The sequence below is a fragment of the Manacus candei genome, unplaced genomic scaffold (genome assembly GCF_025592945.1).
Source record: "Manacus candei isolate 608988 ecotype Guabito, Panama unplaced genomic scaffold, ASM2559294v1 h1tg000077l, whole genome shotgun sequence".
Lineage (NCBI taxonomy): Eukaryota > Metazoa > Chordata > Aves > Passeriformes > Pipridae > Manacus > Manacus candei.
Window position 1 is genome coordinate 2366035 of NW_026138125.1, and position 14973 is coordinate 2381007.

General features: G+C 40.0%; 1 protein-coding gene across 1 annotated transcript in view; it reads left to right on the top strand.

Annotated features, from left to right (window-relative positions):
* Positions 1-14973, top strand: part of THSD7B (thrombospondin type 1 domain containing 7B) — a 512613-nt gene that overhangs the window by 116855 nt on the left and 380785 nt on the right. Inside the window, exon 5 of the mRNA XM_051810239.1 lies at positions 5835-5941. The gene's annotated coding sequence lies outside the window, so the exon portion shown is untranslated. The remainder of the gene's footprint in view (positions 1-5834; positions 5942-14973) is intronic.

The window sequence follows — 14973 nt, forward strand, 5'->3', positions numbered from 1 at the left end:
TAAATGAAAAAGCCTTATACTGTCCAGGGAGAGAGGAACTCTCACAAAATCTGAGAACTGATCCTAAAGATCAGCATAGGGGAAAAAATGTGATGGGAGAGAGAATAAATCAGCACAAAAGAGAAAACTGCCCTGGAAAAAAAAAATCCAAGTAGAGCAGAAGAAAAACATGAAAAGCAAGTCGACTGCTTTGTTTCACACTCAGCAAACCCTCGGTGGGGACTGCAGCATCAGTGTCAGCTTGAAGTTAAAAAATCCCACAACCTTAAGTCACTCAGGTCAGAAACAACCTGAGCACAGCTTCAGTCTCTTTTGCCAACAGATATAATTGTTTTTTTCTGCTACAGACTCTTCTTTTCTGGCCTTTCAGGACCTTTTATGGTCCATACCAAAGAGCCTCTTTTGACATTTTCCTTTCTCACACCCCTCTTTTCCTTCCTTTTCTGATAATTTCCTCCCTGGCTCTGATAATTCCTGTTGCATCTACTGTTATCTACTGCTCTGTTCCAGATCTCCTGTTAAGCTTCTACTTATGTCTGCTCCTTGTCTCTACATTTCCCTTTCCCTTTCCTTTATTTTTTCAGAGTCCTGTGTTCCCTTAGCACTTCTTTTTCACAAAATGCACAAGTAGTGGTCTGGCCTCCTCTTCACACAGTCCTTGTGCCAGATTCATGCAACTTTCCTTCAGTCCATTGTTTTTTGGGAGACTCTTGACAAAACACTTTACCTCCCTTCACTTCAAATTTCCCGACTGTAAAATGGTGACAATATTGTTGACTTCCTTTGTGGAATGTTTTGAAATCTCCTGGTGAAGCTCTGCATAACAGGTGAATATTATTGCTATTCAAATCAATAGGCACTAACAATAAGGTGAGCTGTGGATATCTCTTTAATGTAAGATCCTGTTTGATCTTCCTCTGTCCAGCTGAGAAAAAGTGTGTGCCTGCTGTGTCTCAAGTGCAGACTGCAGCCTGAGCTCTGGCTCAAATTTATTTATAATACACACTGTGTACATGATTTCAAGGTTATATCATTGGCTTGAAAACCCAGGATCTCATCTTGAGGAAGGATTGTGAGCTGCATTTGTGGCTCCCTTCCTGCCTTGGGCATAGGGACACATGGGAGAGTAAGGGCAGGTGCATGAACATGAACCTTGTTAAGTGCCTGACACACTTCCTACCTGTGCTGACTAAAACATATGGTCATTGCTTTTCTTGAAATTTTCCCTCAAGAATCATTTATTTTTCTGTTGAGAATAAGCATGAGCAATTCTCCCCAGAAGGTGAAGTTCAAAGCTGCTATTTCTGAAAACAAAGGTTTAGAAAGAAAATGCCACATCAGTTTTGGCTGTATCTGATGAGCATTTCCAGATCTCTTTTTAACTTACTCTTTTGTGAAACAAACAATGCATGTAAGAATAGAGCTGGCATACACTTAGCCTTCATTTAAAATGAAGATTGTATTGAAATTATTTCAGACAGCTATTTGGTTTTACATGAATTATGAGTTGTAAGCTTTACTTAGTGGAGACAAACATTTACCTTGTGAAACAGTTATTGCCAGTTTCCCAGTTTTATGTGTAGGAGAATAATATGATATTTCATCAGACATTGAAGTACAAGATATTCTGAAAAGTATATCAAATATTGTGTGAAAACCTGTGTTCTCATAAACAATGGCCAAGTTTTTCTGAACCCATTGATGCTAAGTGTTATACATTGGTATTGTGTAGGAATTGGGTGTGCTCAGACAATCTCTCCAGGTCATTTCCAGACCCAGATTCTAGTGTTTACAGTATGATCATAAACAATTTGTCAGTCAGTCACATGTCAGTTGATGTAATGGTGTGTGTTTTTATCTTTGTTTTTGTTTGTTTGGGTTGATTTTCCTAAATGCATTTAATACTGACATTCTTGCAAGAAACCAAAGTTCAGAGCTTTTAGGGATCTTTGGTAGAACTGATCGCCTGTGATCCCAATGTCTTCCCTTATGTGAACCCACTTATTCCCACATTTTGTAACAAGCTTGTTGCCAAGAGTGGTTTAGAGTTTAAGATTATGCTGAATGTTGTGCTTAGTGGAACCTCTCACTATCCTGAGATGGTCCCATTTCCTTAGGCCTTGTTTAATTTCTCCTTCAGTGCTATTCTTTTTTTTCTTCCACAATAAGCTGGTGTATAAAACTTAAAAGGTCTGCAGACACTAAGGAAAAGGAAGGTAATTCATCCTGGCTGTGGAGTGAACAATAGATTTCGTCCCTGTCACTGCTGAGCAGAGTTCCTTGTCTGCTCCTGACATGGTAACAGGCAGCTGCACTGCCAGCCTCCAGTGCCCCACGAGGGAAGCTCACTGCCAGCTCTGACTGTGGACAGAACCAGAGAACAGAATCTAAAGCTGTGTCTCTACTAGGAAACCAAGGATCTTAAACTGAATTGTTTTATCCTTCATGTTTGTTGTTTCTATTTCCAGGGTAGCCTTTATGCAGAAATAAGAACGTTTCCAGACATTCTTAATCCAGAGAGTGTTCAAGAAGAGGAAAGCCTGGATAGCTGCTGGCTTGCTCTGCACAGAGTTTATCCCCTTCCTGATCTGTGTGGCTCACACCGGAGTGAGCTCAGGCCTCTTGATAAGGCAGAGAGGATGTTTAGGTTTGTTGAAGGGTTGCTGAGTCTGACAGTGAAGTCATTGACAGGCTGTGTCAATGGTGGGCAAGTGTGTTTGGTGAGAGGGCTCAGACCTGCCCTTACCTGGCAAGGCAGGTTCTGCTGCGGTGACTCTGCTCACTTGTGACAGTCACCACGTTGTAGAACCCTGTCTCTAACCTGCCATTCTCTGAGGCAGCCTCTCCTACCATTTGTCTCAAGGAAGAATCAAACTGTTCTCTCTTTCTCTTCAGGTAAATCTGCCTTAATCCCAGACCTTGCACTTCTGCTTTCTCCAAGGGCAGTGACTGTACAGTTTCTTTAAAGCATAGTGTTCAATGAAACCTCTTGGCAACAAGCAGTGACACCCACAGCTTGCTTTAGGGGTTTCCTGTAGTCATAGCATTCCCTGAACCTGAGGAAGGTACAGTTTCTTTGGGAACTCTCCCAGAATCTCTCCTCTGTCCACAAGCCGACCTCCATCCTCTCTTCCTATGAGATGTCCCTCTTAATTTGCAGGTCTTTGACCTCATATTCCTGCCTTCACAAATCAAGTTGTGGAAGTGGGAATGGGATCCTTGATTGTGACTCATTTGCCTGTCATGTTCCAAGTACACCCTGGACATCTGCTCTGTTGCATTCATCTTTACTCTTCCTCCTACCACAACACAGTCACACAGGGGATTGTCTCAGCTACCAGAGGTGGTTATTTAACACTAAATACTGTGTAAATAACATTTTATTCAGTAAAAATAATTAAAGCATCATTTAGTTCTGCAGACAAGCAGTTTACTTTATTGACAGTGGAGAGGTATGTACCAAGATGATTGAATTTCTTAACTTTTTATACTGAATTGTTTCTTGGGAAAAGGAGAAAACTTACTCTGAAGTGGAGATAAGAAAAATCATTGTCTGAATTGATACCATCTTAAGTCTAAGGATGGTAACTGCATAGGCAGAGGTCTCCAGATTCATTTCTTCTACATCCAGTAGAGTTAATTTAGGAATGGCATTCTTTTGGATCAGTGAGGTGTTGATGTTAGAAAACCACTGGGAAAGAAAAGAATTATTTTTATTAGTAGCAGGACTGAGCAGAGAAGTACATGAGCAGAAGGAATAGAAATGTCTGTTTGCACTTGATAAGCAGTAAATCACTTTATTTGAAACATTTTCCATGCAATAAGTTACTATTGTCTTTGTAAGGTACCTATTGTGTGTGTGGGCTCCAGTCTTACTGTGCTATACATTGTCCAAATATAAAATAGAGTAAAAGCCATTCTCAAATAGTTGGAAATCTAAGCGAAAGGCAAACATAAAGATAAAGCAAATAAAGGGAAGAGCAGAAAATGTAGGGAGTACAAATGGTTTGAGTGAGTGAGTCTGAGCCTTGTGACTGGTAAAGTCAAGAAATGTAGAGATCCTGCTGGTATAGGGTTTTATGAATCATTTCGATAAAGCTGTTATCAAGGAATGAATCAAAATAGTTCCTGTTAAGGAAAACATTATCCTTGCAGTCTATTAGAATTCTTTCATTACTTTAAGACAGGAAATCTTGTAGCTACAATAGTAAATACAGTTTATGTGGATAAAGTCACCCCCTAAAAAAATTATCTCTGTATAAGAAGGAAGTTCTCTTGTGGATTAGGGACCTCTAAGAAGGGGAGAAATAAGAAGTTGAGAGAAAGATTAATAGTTGAGCAATGTAAGGACCCATACTGGAACTTGTGAAAACTGGAATGGGAATAAATAGGGTTTTTTTCCCCTGTTGTTGGCAAGGTGAAATTACAGAGGGCTGGTTAGCTATGGGAGATACAAAGAATGCAGGGGGATCAAACAGTGATCGAGCATTCAGGAATAAATGACAGGTGAGCTTCAGGGTGGACAGCTGATGATAACTGATGCTGAAGGGACAATTGGAACTAATCATACTGCCTGATAGATTCTAAATTAGCTGTAACAACTCCGAGAAAAATACTTGATCATTGCAGAGAACAGCGTAGGGAAGGCTGGGGTTCAGTGCAGTCTAGAAAGAAATTGAGATGTTAGATTGTATTAAGACAAAACAAGTATCATTACAGGAATTTGTAGTACAGCTTTTCCTGTATTAAAGTGTTCAGTCTCAGCATTCTATCTCAAAAGGCACATGGAATAATAGAAAAGGTCCTAAAGAGAGCAACTAAACTGATGAAGAAATGTAAAAACAATTCCTGGAGAAGTAAACATGAGAGGAAATTAATATGGGAAAACATAATAGATGAATGATGGTAATGTGAGTCCTGCTTTTTCTGCATAAGATGACATGAAAAGGATGCTTCAGTTAAGTGTGGGTAAAAGGCAGCAGACTCAAAATAAAGAGTAGAGCAAACTGGACACTCTACTGAACTAACAGTGTTTTCCTTCTTCACACTTTGCTGAGACAAAGATCCTGAGATAAAATGTTCAGAGCTGACTGCTGCTCCTACTGCTGCGTGACCCAACTAGGCTTTCCAGGGCTCTTGGCACCTCGAGGTGCAGCTGGTCACCAAAGAGCCACTCCAGGAATGCTTTCTGATCCTGTATTTCAGGACCAGACTGAAAACTGTACCTTGTCCATCTTCTGACTGACTGAGCCTGAGTGCCCTTGTGAATGCAGTGCTCTCTGTGCAGACCAAACAGCTCGTGGTGCTGGCCAGCTTTCTGGCATCCTACATCCAGGAATTCAAACCACTGCTCATTTCTGCCTCTCTGCCTTCAGGTCCTTATGTGTTGTATCACAGATCCTGTCATGAGCTCTTGAGCAGGTTAATTACCTTTCATCGTGCAGAGCTTCATTATCACTGCCATCTGTTTAGTGAATGCTTTATCTGGACAAGCTCTGGTCTGAGTTCCCTCTGTAATGTACCTTTGATGTTTTGTGTAAACTTTAAAGATAGGCAGATAGATGGCAATAAAATGATCAGAATATCTAGAATCTCACCTTCTCTCTCTCAAATGTATCATTGCTCCAATTGCACAACTGCACTAATTGCAATAATTTCCCTTTTTAGATCTGGATACCTTTGTTTAGCCTACAAATCGCAGCTGATTTTTGGTAACTTAGGGGAGACTTATTGTTTTCTGAAATTCACCTCAAATAACTCTGCAAATTTTACAATTTAATATAAATTTAAAAATAATCATAGTAATATTTTTGTTATTTTTCTTACATTTTCAGGGGAAGAATGAGCATGCTTTTACTGGAGGGTTGAAAAACAACACTGAGAAGACAAGGGGAGCAGACAGGATTGGAAGGTACTCTGAGAGATCCCTCAGCCCACTCAAGTAATTCCTAACTAATGTTTGTCTAATTTGTCCTTAAATATTCCCATCTGCAATTTAAACATATTAGCAGAGTGGGCAGTAGGAGTAACTTTTTGCAAAACTTCTGTGTTATTTGAAGACTGTTGTTATGATTCCTTGAGTCTTGGCTAAGTTAAACAAACCCAATTCTCTCCATCTTTCCTCTCAGGTGTTTCCAAACCTTTGGCCATCCTTGCTGTTCTCGGCCTATCTTTCCCCATGTTTGGTTAATTAAACTCCCTACAGTGCTCCAGCCTCAGGGAGGTTACTTCATATGTGCTGTGTGTGACATCTTCATCTCCCACTATTAATTGTGTAATTAGGAGTCCCCCGTGCTGTGTGAGCACAACCGATGATTTCTACATAAGTGCAGTATATTGCATTGTTTTCCCTGAATTGTATCTTATTTGTATCTTCAGTTTGTTTAGATAAGTTTTGAATTTTAATCCTGTCCTCCACAGTCTCTTTGCATCCTTCCAGTTTGATATTATCTGCAAATTTAATCGCTGTGTGTTTTATTCCCTCACTGGAGTCACTCCCCAAAGCGCTGAGCAGCCCCGAGCTCAGCTGCGGCTCCCGCAGGGGCTCTGCCCCACACACCGGCTCCTCCTGGCAGTGCACCAGCACTTCTGCAGACATTTCTGTAGCACTTGTACAAGAACTTCATCGGGATTGTGCCAGCTTAGCTCATTTTTGACAATATCACAAGAGATTGTGTAGAAAGCTTTTCTGAAGTTAATCTAAAACTAATCCTGAGCTCAGAAGCCTATTAACCTGTCCTAGGAACAAGTCAGGGCGACTTTTTGGGAGACTGCTGTTTTATAGGTGGGGTTTTATTTTTTTTTGCTTGTTTTCATAATTGCAGGGAGTCAGCCCAATTTCACACAGCCTGGGATTTCCTTATAATGCCCTTTAGAAGTTGGCACTATTTGCCTTTTTCTGTTGTTAGACACTTACCTGCTACTTTGATTTCGAAGGTAAATTACTAATGGACCTAGGTTTGAACGAAAACAGCACAAAACTTTTCTGTTACTGGATTTGTTTCCCCAGACTAACTCTTTCTACTTATTACTAACATACTTAGGAAGTATTTTCATGTTGCTCTTTCCTTGTACATTTATATTTGTAGTTTAGCTTCTGTATCTTGCCTCTATGTTCCTGCAACCACATCAAGATATTAAATAGGATGTAACTGGCTTTTATTTCAGAGCCAAGCCATTTTTCATCTTTAATAGTATGACCTAATGGTCATTGCTGGCCTGTGATTTCCAAGCAGGCTGTTCACAGTTCCCTGCATTGTGTGCCTTTGCATATTTTCCAGTCTATATACACTGGATACTGTCTCCATTAAAAAGACACTGTGTAAGCTCTTCTCCTGGTGTGTCACTCCCATATATTCCTTCCTGTTCATGCACAAAGAAATAAGCTCAGCTGTAAGAGAGCTGATTTCCTTTGGTTATGATATTTTTGTTTCAGGTTGCCTATTTCCCTCTCTTTCTGATGCAGCAAAGAGTTGGTGATAACTAGAAACAGAAGAGATAGCGTGTGTACTCACTGTAAAGAAAGCATATTTTATTGCACAGTGGTGATTAGACATGAGCTGTCAGCATGTTCCAGTGTTCTGCAGTTAACTGTCCATTAAAAATAATAATAGGAATAATAACTCCTATTATACAGCACAGATCGTTTCACAGTCCCTCCCCAATGCAGTGTGGAAATGCAGCCCCGACCTGGGGCAGGTAAGAGCTGAGGAGCACAGAGTGTGTCAGCCAAGGCTGGGAAAATGTCTGCAAAAACTCCCAGAGGAATGAAAAAGAAATGGGAAATTTCCTCACAGCCAAAGATGGAACAAATATTTCTCTTAATTGACTGTGCTGAGGGTGTGGGGGGACGTTCTTTCTTGTCTGAGGGTTATGTGGGTAAAGGTTTAGTGGCTGCATTCTGGCCCACAGAGGTAGTTTCACATATGGCAGTCCCTGACAGCCAAAGAAGGTATCTGCTCTCTATAACACAAGTGTAAACTGCTTTTAATATTCCTCTCCATTGACATATAACTGGCCTGTCTGCAGCACAGAAATAGTGTGACTTAATAATCAACTCTTAATAGTGTTGCTTCAGTAATGTGGACCCTTTCAAAAGGCCTGATTGTGGCAAATTGTGAGTCTGTTTGAGATGGATCTGCTTGTTTGTTCGTGCTCACTTTCTGTTGTACTTTGGTGGCAATAATACTCGTAAGCAATAATAGCTGATTTCTCTCTGTGATCATTTGCATAAGAAGTTAGATGAGAAAAAGGGTATTGCCCAGTGATCTGTGCCTCATCATCATCATCATTTGTGCATCTCATCATGGTTAGGGGTGAGCTTACAGTCTGAGTTGTAACACCAAGAAAAGGAATGAGAAAACACAGCTGAGCTGTGATGAGCAGTTCTGAAAGATGGGGTCTGACTGGGAAACCCCTACCCATGAGAATGATTGAACTCATTCTCCCTCGGAGCAGGAGCTGCTCCTGGTAGTGGTATGGATGTCTGTGTGCTAGAACTTGGACCGGGGCCATCCTTTCTCTTCTGAAAGGTCGCCAAAGAGCCATTAAATAGCAGCAGCTTTCAGCTTCATGTCAGAAGTAGTTTGCCAGTCACAAGGCAGCACTTCACAAAGTTTTAAATTTGTCCTGTTACATCAAGAGCAATGTAATAAGCTCTAGTAGTCACCCAGGACACGAACTATGCTCTTGAATAACACTTAATGTATGCTTTGTCATCCCTGAAACTCCACAGTCCTGTATGGTGCTATTATACTTAAGGAAGAATATGTACCTGGTGAATCACTCCTACTAAATCTGATTTACTTGTAGCAAAGCCTAAAACAAACAGCCCAACACATTCACAGGAGCAAGATGTACAGCTTTTCCTCTGCTATTCCACACACAGGATAATGACAATGGAAATAACAGCAAAGGGTGCCAAGACACCTTGAGGAAAATGACTTGTTGTAATCGTGCCTGACCTCTATCTGTCGCCCGTCCTTTATGTGTGTTCTGAACAACAGTGGAACCAATGCACATTATTAAAAACCAAAACCAATTCTGTCGCTCCTGAATGATGGACAGGGCATGTATTTTTCAGATCTATTCTCTTGCCTCCTACCACCTTTCTCTTACTACCAAAAGAAGGGCAAAAGGAAACATTTATTTGTTTAAAAATGTCTGCCTTGCATTTCTCTTCTGATAACAAAAAAACCCCAACGTTCCTATACTATTATTTATTGCTGTGCATTGTCTGCTAAGGCTATGTTTTCTATCATGGGATTCAAATTGCTTCTTGTGCCATCAGCATTTTCCTTTTTCACATTTCTTTCAAGGCAAAATAGAAAATCTATTTCTCTGCAGTAGCAACACTGATCTGGGAAAACTTTATTTAGGGTGAAAGGGAAAATAATGGAGTCAGAATAAGCATCTATACTAAAAATCTATTTCCAACATCAAACCCCAATGTAATCACAAGACAGCATTGTATCTGTTTTAAATTAAGCTCAAGAAGATATAGAAGCATAGTGTGTAATGACCACCAACCTGCCTATTTGCATTGCAGATTAAAAAATCTGAAGATGTAGTAATGAGGAGCTGAAATGAAAAGACAGTGTGTTTATGGCAGACAGTATATTTATTTTGCAGAAAGGCCATGTGAAGGCAGTGCCACTCTTGTGGTGATAAAACTTGGAGTGCATTTAAAACTAAACAAATGCATTTCCATTCAGGGCTATTGCACAGGAGACCACATAAATAAAAATACAAACACTGCTTTCTTAATTCACATATAGTTACATTTAATGACACTACGACTTCCAACAGGAGGAAACGCAGCAGGGTCTGGCCCATAAAAATGACTCTTGTTTGCAGCCTGCCTGTTTTCTAAAGGTTGGCACTGGGTTTTCCTTTCCTGTCTTCTGCAGCAGCAGCTTGGATTTAAGGACGTACTGACCTCTACCCTCCAGCTCCTCATTCCCCTTCCATAGGACTTTGTCAGCTGTGCTGGCACAAGAGTTGGTGGGGCCAGTTGGCAAACCAAATGTGGGAAAAAAATTACATCTAGTACCCTGAGCTCCTTCCACGATGGCAATACAGAAGAGGAGATCCAGGGAGTTTAGTGAGTGCTGCTCATCCAGAGATAATAAAAACAGTCCATGACAGATACTGAAACAGGGTCTGGTTTCAAGTGCTAGACCTCTCCTCTAGTGCAGTAAATCTTTAGTGATATAGTGGTCAAAAAAAGAAAGGACTATTAAAGCTGATTATCTAGTTTAAAAGCAACATTAAAATGTACATATTCCAACACCTTCTGAATTTTGAATGAGCCTGTTTGCATAAATGTAGCATTTACAAAATTTAGCTATGACAGGAACTGACAGGTTTACGTCAGGCAACTTAAACTTTCAAGTTTTCCCTTTTTTACGGGTAATAAGAAATGATAAGAAATTCTGTCTACAATGCAAGAGGAAAGGAGGAACAGAAATTGCAGTGCAATTAGCTTCTTTTTCCTCTCTTCTCTGAATACCCTGCTAATGGATAGCACTCAAACTGCTGGAGTTACAGGCAGTGGTACAGGGCTCTTTTCTGAAATCATGTAACAATATGCTTGACTTATAGACATGAACACTATAAAAGCTGAAAATGCTGAGGCCACTTACACTTAATCTCTAGGATGTGCTCAGTATTTTGCTGATCAGGGCTGGAGTACTGAGCCCTTACAGCAGTGAGGGCCAGCTGATCTGCTTAGGAGAGGCTTTAATGGAAATTTCATTTTTCCTTTCATTTAAAATTCTGGCAACAGTATGTCCTTGCTGGCCCCTGCAGGAAGAACTGTATCTAGATAATGCCTCATTGTTGCTGCAGCAAATGGGCTGTAAAGTAAATGTTCTAATTAGTCTTTGACTCATTAGGTTGGGTGTAGCTTGTCCAGTGGAATTGTAGCTGCTGTGTAGAGATCCTTTTATTCTACTGGGCACAATGCTGGAAAGAAACCAAAGTCCTTCTGCCTTTCCTAGTTGTTTTTTTTGGTTTAAGACCGTTGTGACTCAATAGTCACTCTTATGCTGCTGATATCAAGGGGAGAATCCCTACTTTTGTTTTATTTCCATACTTGCCAGTTTTGACGTGAGAAGAGAGGGTGGTATTCCAGAAAGCACATTTAGCTTCAGTCTTTGCCTTGAAGATTTCAGGTGCAGTATATGCATTGTGCTTCAGATGATAGTTTATGCAGATGAAAAATACTATTTTTGCCCTCTAGTACCTTTTTAAAATGTCAGATGTGGACATGTCTGGGTGGTCTAAGAGGCTTTTATGTGGGCCTTGAATGAACTAGTGCTGGTACTAACACCTGTACACACTGTGTCACCTCTAGAGTCTCTACATCTGTTTCTCAGAGGTCCTACCTAGCTCTGAGTACCCCAGAGAGCTCTGAGATGGCATAAGAGCAAATGGTGTTGAGGTGGCTTCCAAATACAGAAGAAAGAAGCAATAAATGTATAAAAAGTGAACCCTTGTGTGAGAGAGAATTGCAAATGGAGTTGGGATGTCCAAGATCCTCAATGTGTGAAATATCTGAGGCCATTAGGAAGACAAATGCACCGTAGTAAATCAAGGAAGAAAGAAGATAGGGAAGCTTGAGCTGAAATTCAGTATGTTGGTAATTCCAGGTTGGTTTGGGTGGTTTGCAATTTGTCTTCCAGCATGAAAACGCTTTGAGGCTCAAGTCTATTCTGGCAGCTCTTTCAATTAAAGATCTTATTGAAAGGAAAGTGAAAAAATACTCCCATCTATCATGTTGGCTTTAGACTTGGTTAATTCCCTCCAGAAGATTCTATAGGCACATGGAAGTCCTCAGGAAATGGCCTGGCAAAGGACCTTTAGTGTCAGCTCCAAGTGTGCTGTGCAGTTGAGGAACTCGGACTCACATCTCTCTAAGAGGCTGCCAGGAGATTGAATAACAGTAAAGCAAAGCAGAACTGCCCTGCAGGAGAACTGGCTTTTGGAACAATAGCACTGTGGGAGTTCCTGTGCTGCTGTTTCACCTGATCTTATCTATTAACATGTTTGCCTTGGGTTTTATCTGCACCTTAACCACACTCCAGCAAAGCTTGTGGAGCAGTGAGAGTGCAGACTGACATCCAGAGTGATCTGATCTGCTGTGCCTGGGAAGCAGAGTCAGCTCAGGTGCAATGCTAATGCAGAACAACATCCAGGGTGATCTGATTTACTGGCACAGACCTGGCATCAAGGTTGGCTTAATGGCAAAAGTGGCCTGTCTGCAACTGGTGCTGTCGGTGGAGCTGCACTCTGTCTCGGGGATGGCTCGTGGCTGCTGCTTCCTCTGTGCACAAGATGGGTGTGTGATGAGTCTATTACCATTTATCATGTAAATATACATTTAAGGACCTTATAAAACTGCCTGAATTGTTGCATCTGTGGACTAACTGCTCCTTGATAGCATTGGTGGCGTAGTTAAAGGGCTGTCTAAAGTGCATGTCATTAACTTGATGGACTACAGCAGCTCCAAAGGTTTATCATACCAGTGCAGGTGTTGAACTGGAGTGTGGGGGTAATTCTAGTGGCTGGAACAGAAGAATAGGAGCTTGGAAATGTCATGGAGTCTCTCACTGGTGTATTTTGAGTCTCTCTTAACTTCGCTTCTCACCCTTCTCACAGAAGTATTTGAAGAGAGAAATAAATGCCAGCAAAGGCTTTTAGAATCTCGGATTTTAGGTGCTGCGGAAAAGCAAAGTATTTTACAAGCATTCAAAATCAAATATCTCCATTTAGGAAATAACTGTTATTAATTCTTTCAGTCAAACTACTGAAATTCTTTCAGTCAAAGCTTTCATTCTTGTGTAAACTAGTAGTCTACAGCCTATTTAAGTTAAAAAAACCCAACACACTAAACAAACCAACAAACCGAGTCTTTATTAGAAGTTTATTACGAGAGCACCTAAACCTTGCCAGCAAAATTACCCTTTTTGAAGAAAAATGGCAGGTAAGTACTCTAATTGAAGAGATACTGGCTAACTCCATTAAAAAAAAATAATAGTAGATTAAGTTTGGAGTGAAAGCTTCAGCCCTTTCCAAATGCAACTCCTTCCCATGGAGTTCCTGAACTCGCAGCATGTTAGAAAAACACAGTTTGGAAGGGACCTTTGAGGTCCAGGGTCCTCCCACACACAGGACTAACATCAGATCACAGCGTTTTCTCCTGTCAGGTTCTGAAAATCTTCAAGGACTCAAATATCTTCAAATATAAAAAAGTAAACATATTTTGGAATCATATGTTTAAAAGTTTAGGCTTTAGAAGTCAGCGAGCAACTGTTGATTGAAGGAAACAAGAAAACAAAGATGGCCTTTCTCTCTCCTTTCTCTCCAGGTGCAAGCAGTCTCTTTGCATCTGGAAACATTTTCTGAAAAACTGTCTTTTAGTACCTAAACAGTAAAAAAAAAATCAAAAAAATAAAATTAGAGCAGCTTCTGTCCCTCTTACTTTTCATTTCCGAGCTAAATTTTAAAGCACAGTACCTTTTTATGGGTGCTATACATAAACATTTTGAAGTCAGGGTAAAGAATGGAAACACAGAGAGAGTTTTTATTGTAGCACTGCTAAGGATGTTGCTGTAGTAAATAAAGTCCCATTAATATTTTTAGAGTGGCATCCCTGGAGTATCTTACACGATATTTCTTCTCAACTGCCTTTCTTTAGTTGCAAAAAGGAAAAGTAGTTCTTAAGAACACATGTGCCTCTACCTCATCAATTATGTATACAATTTTTTCAGGAGACAATTACATTTAATTATATGAATTTTATATATCTAAAATAAATACTTAATTTTTATACCAAATATAAATTAAAGATCTCTGAACTGAGTTAGTTTGAATATTTTTGGAATTTTTTTTTTTGTGGACCTTTAGTGCCTTAGAATAATGGTTATAATTATAAAATAATGTCCCCAAGGCACATAAATGTGCTTGGAGTTGTTTAGTCCAAACAGAAGACTTGTAGTTACAAAGCTTGGCTTGTGCACGTGGGTGGATTATGAAATTATTTATCAAATTATTTCAAATAATGAATGAGGAGATTGCAAATTGTTCACAAATAATTCAAAGAAAAAGGATTGCATTAATCAAGTAAATAATTCATTGTGAACCATTTGCCTAGCTCAGTTCTAACCAACTTCTTCCAATGTCAAAAATGGCCAGAAATGGATGTTTGTGATATACCCAGATTGCTTTCATGTTACTCCAGCACGAGCATTCCCTGATATGGAGTATTTCCCAGAATTTGCCTGTAATTTCCCTAAATTGCATATTGTGCTAAATGGGTTTTGGTCATGGGGAAAATCATCGGAGTGAAACGAGGTCACTTGAAAACTGTGAGACAAAAAGTGACTTGAAGTAATTTAAGGAGCAGTAAATATGTATAATATGTTTTAAAGTGGTTTTGAAGCGAGGAACATTTTAATGAACTGCGGAGAACAATAAATGAGTTTTTAAGTAGAAGGAGAGGACAGAGATGTATGGGGGGAAAAAAAGGAGATGGAACTGAGGAAACAAAATGGATCAGAAATGAGCAAAATTATCCTGCCATCCTGTGAGAAGGAAGAGAACAGGCACTCAGGAGTGCCAATTCCATCAGTGTTTTGAGAAAGGCACTATTTCTTTGCCAGGAAGTGTAGACCATTATCAGGCGCTGATATTTCAAGCATAACATGGGGGAAAAAATAATTGTAAACTCAGGTGGTGTTTTCCCTCCCCTCTTCACTTGATAAGTGCAGGGACAAAAACTTCACTCCTAAAAGATGCATTTATCTGTTTACTTATTTTCTGTGTTACCTGTCAAAAGTCAATGCACAGTTGTATTTGGTAATTTATTTCACCATGAAACGTGCAGGGATCTGTTTTCTCCCATGGAATATTTAATGGTATATGAACCTCTACTCTACTCTACTCATGAACTAGCCAAGAGGGATATTAATT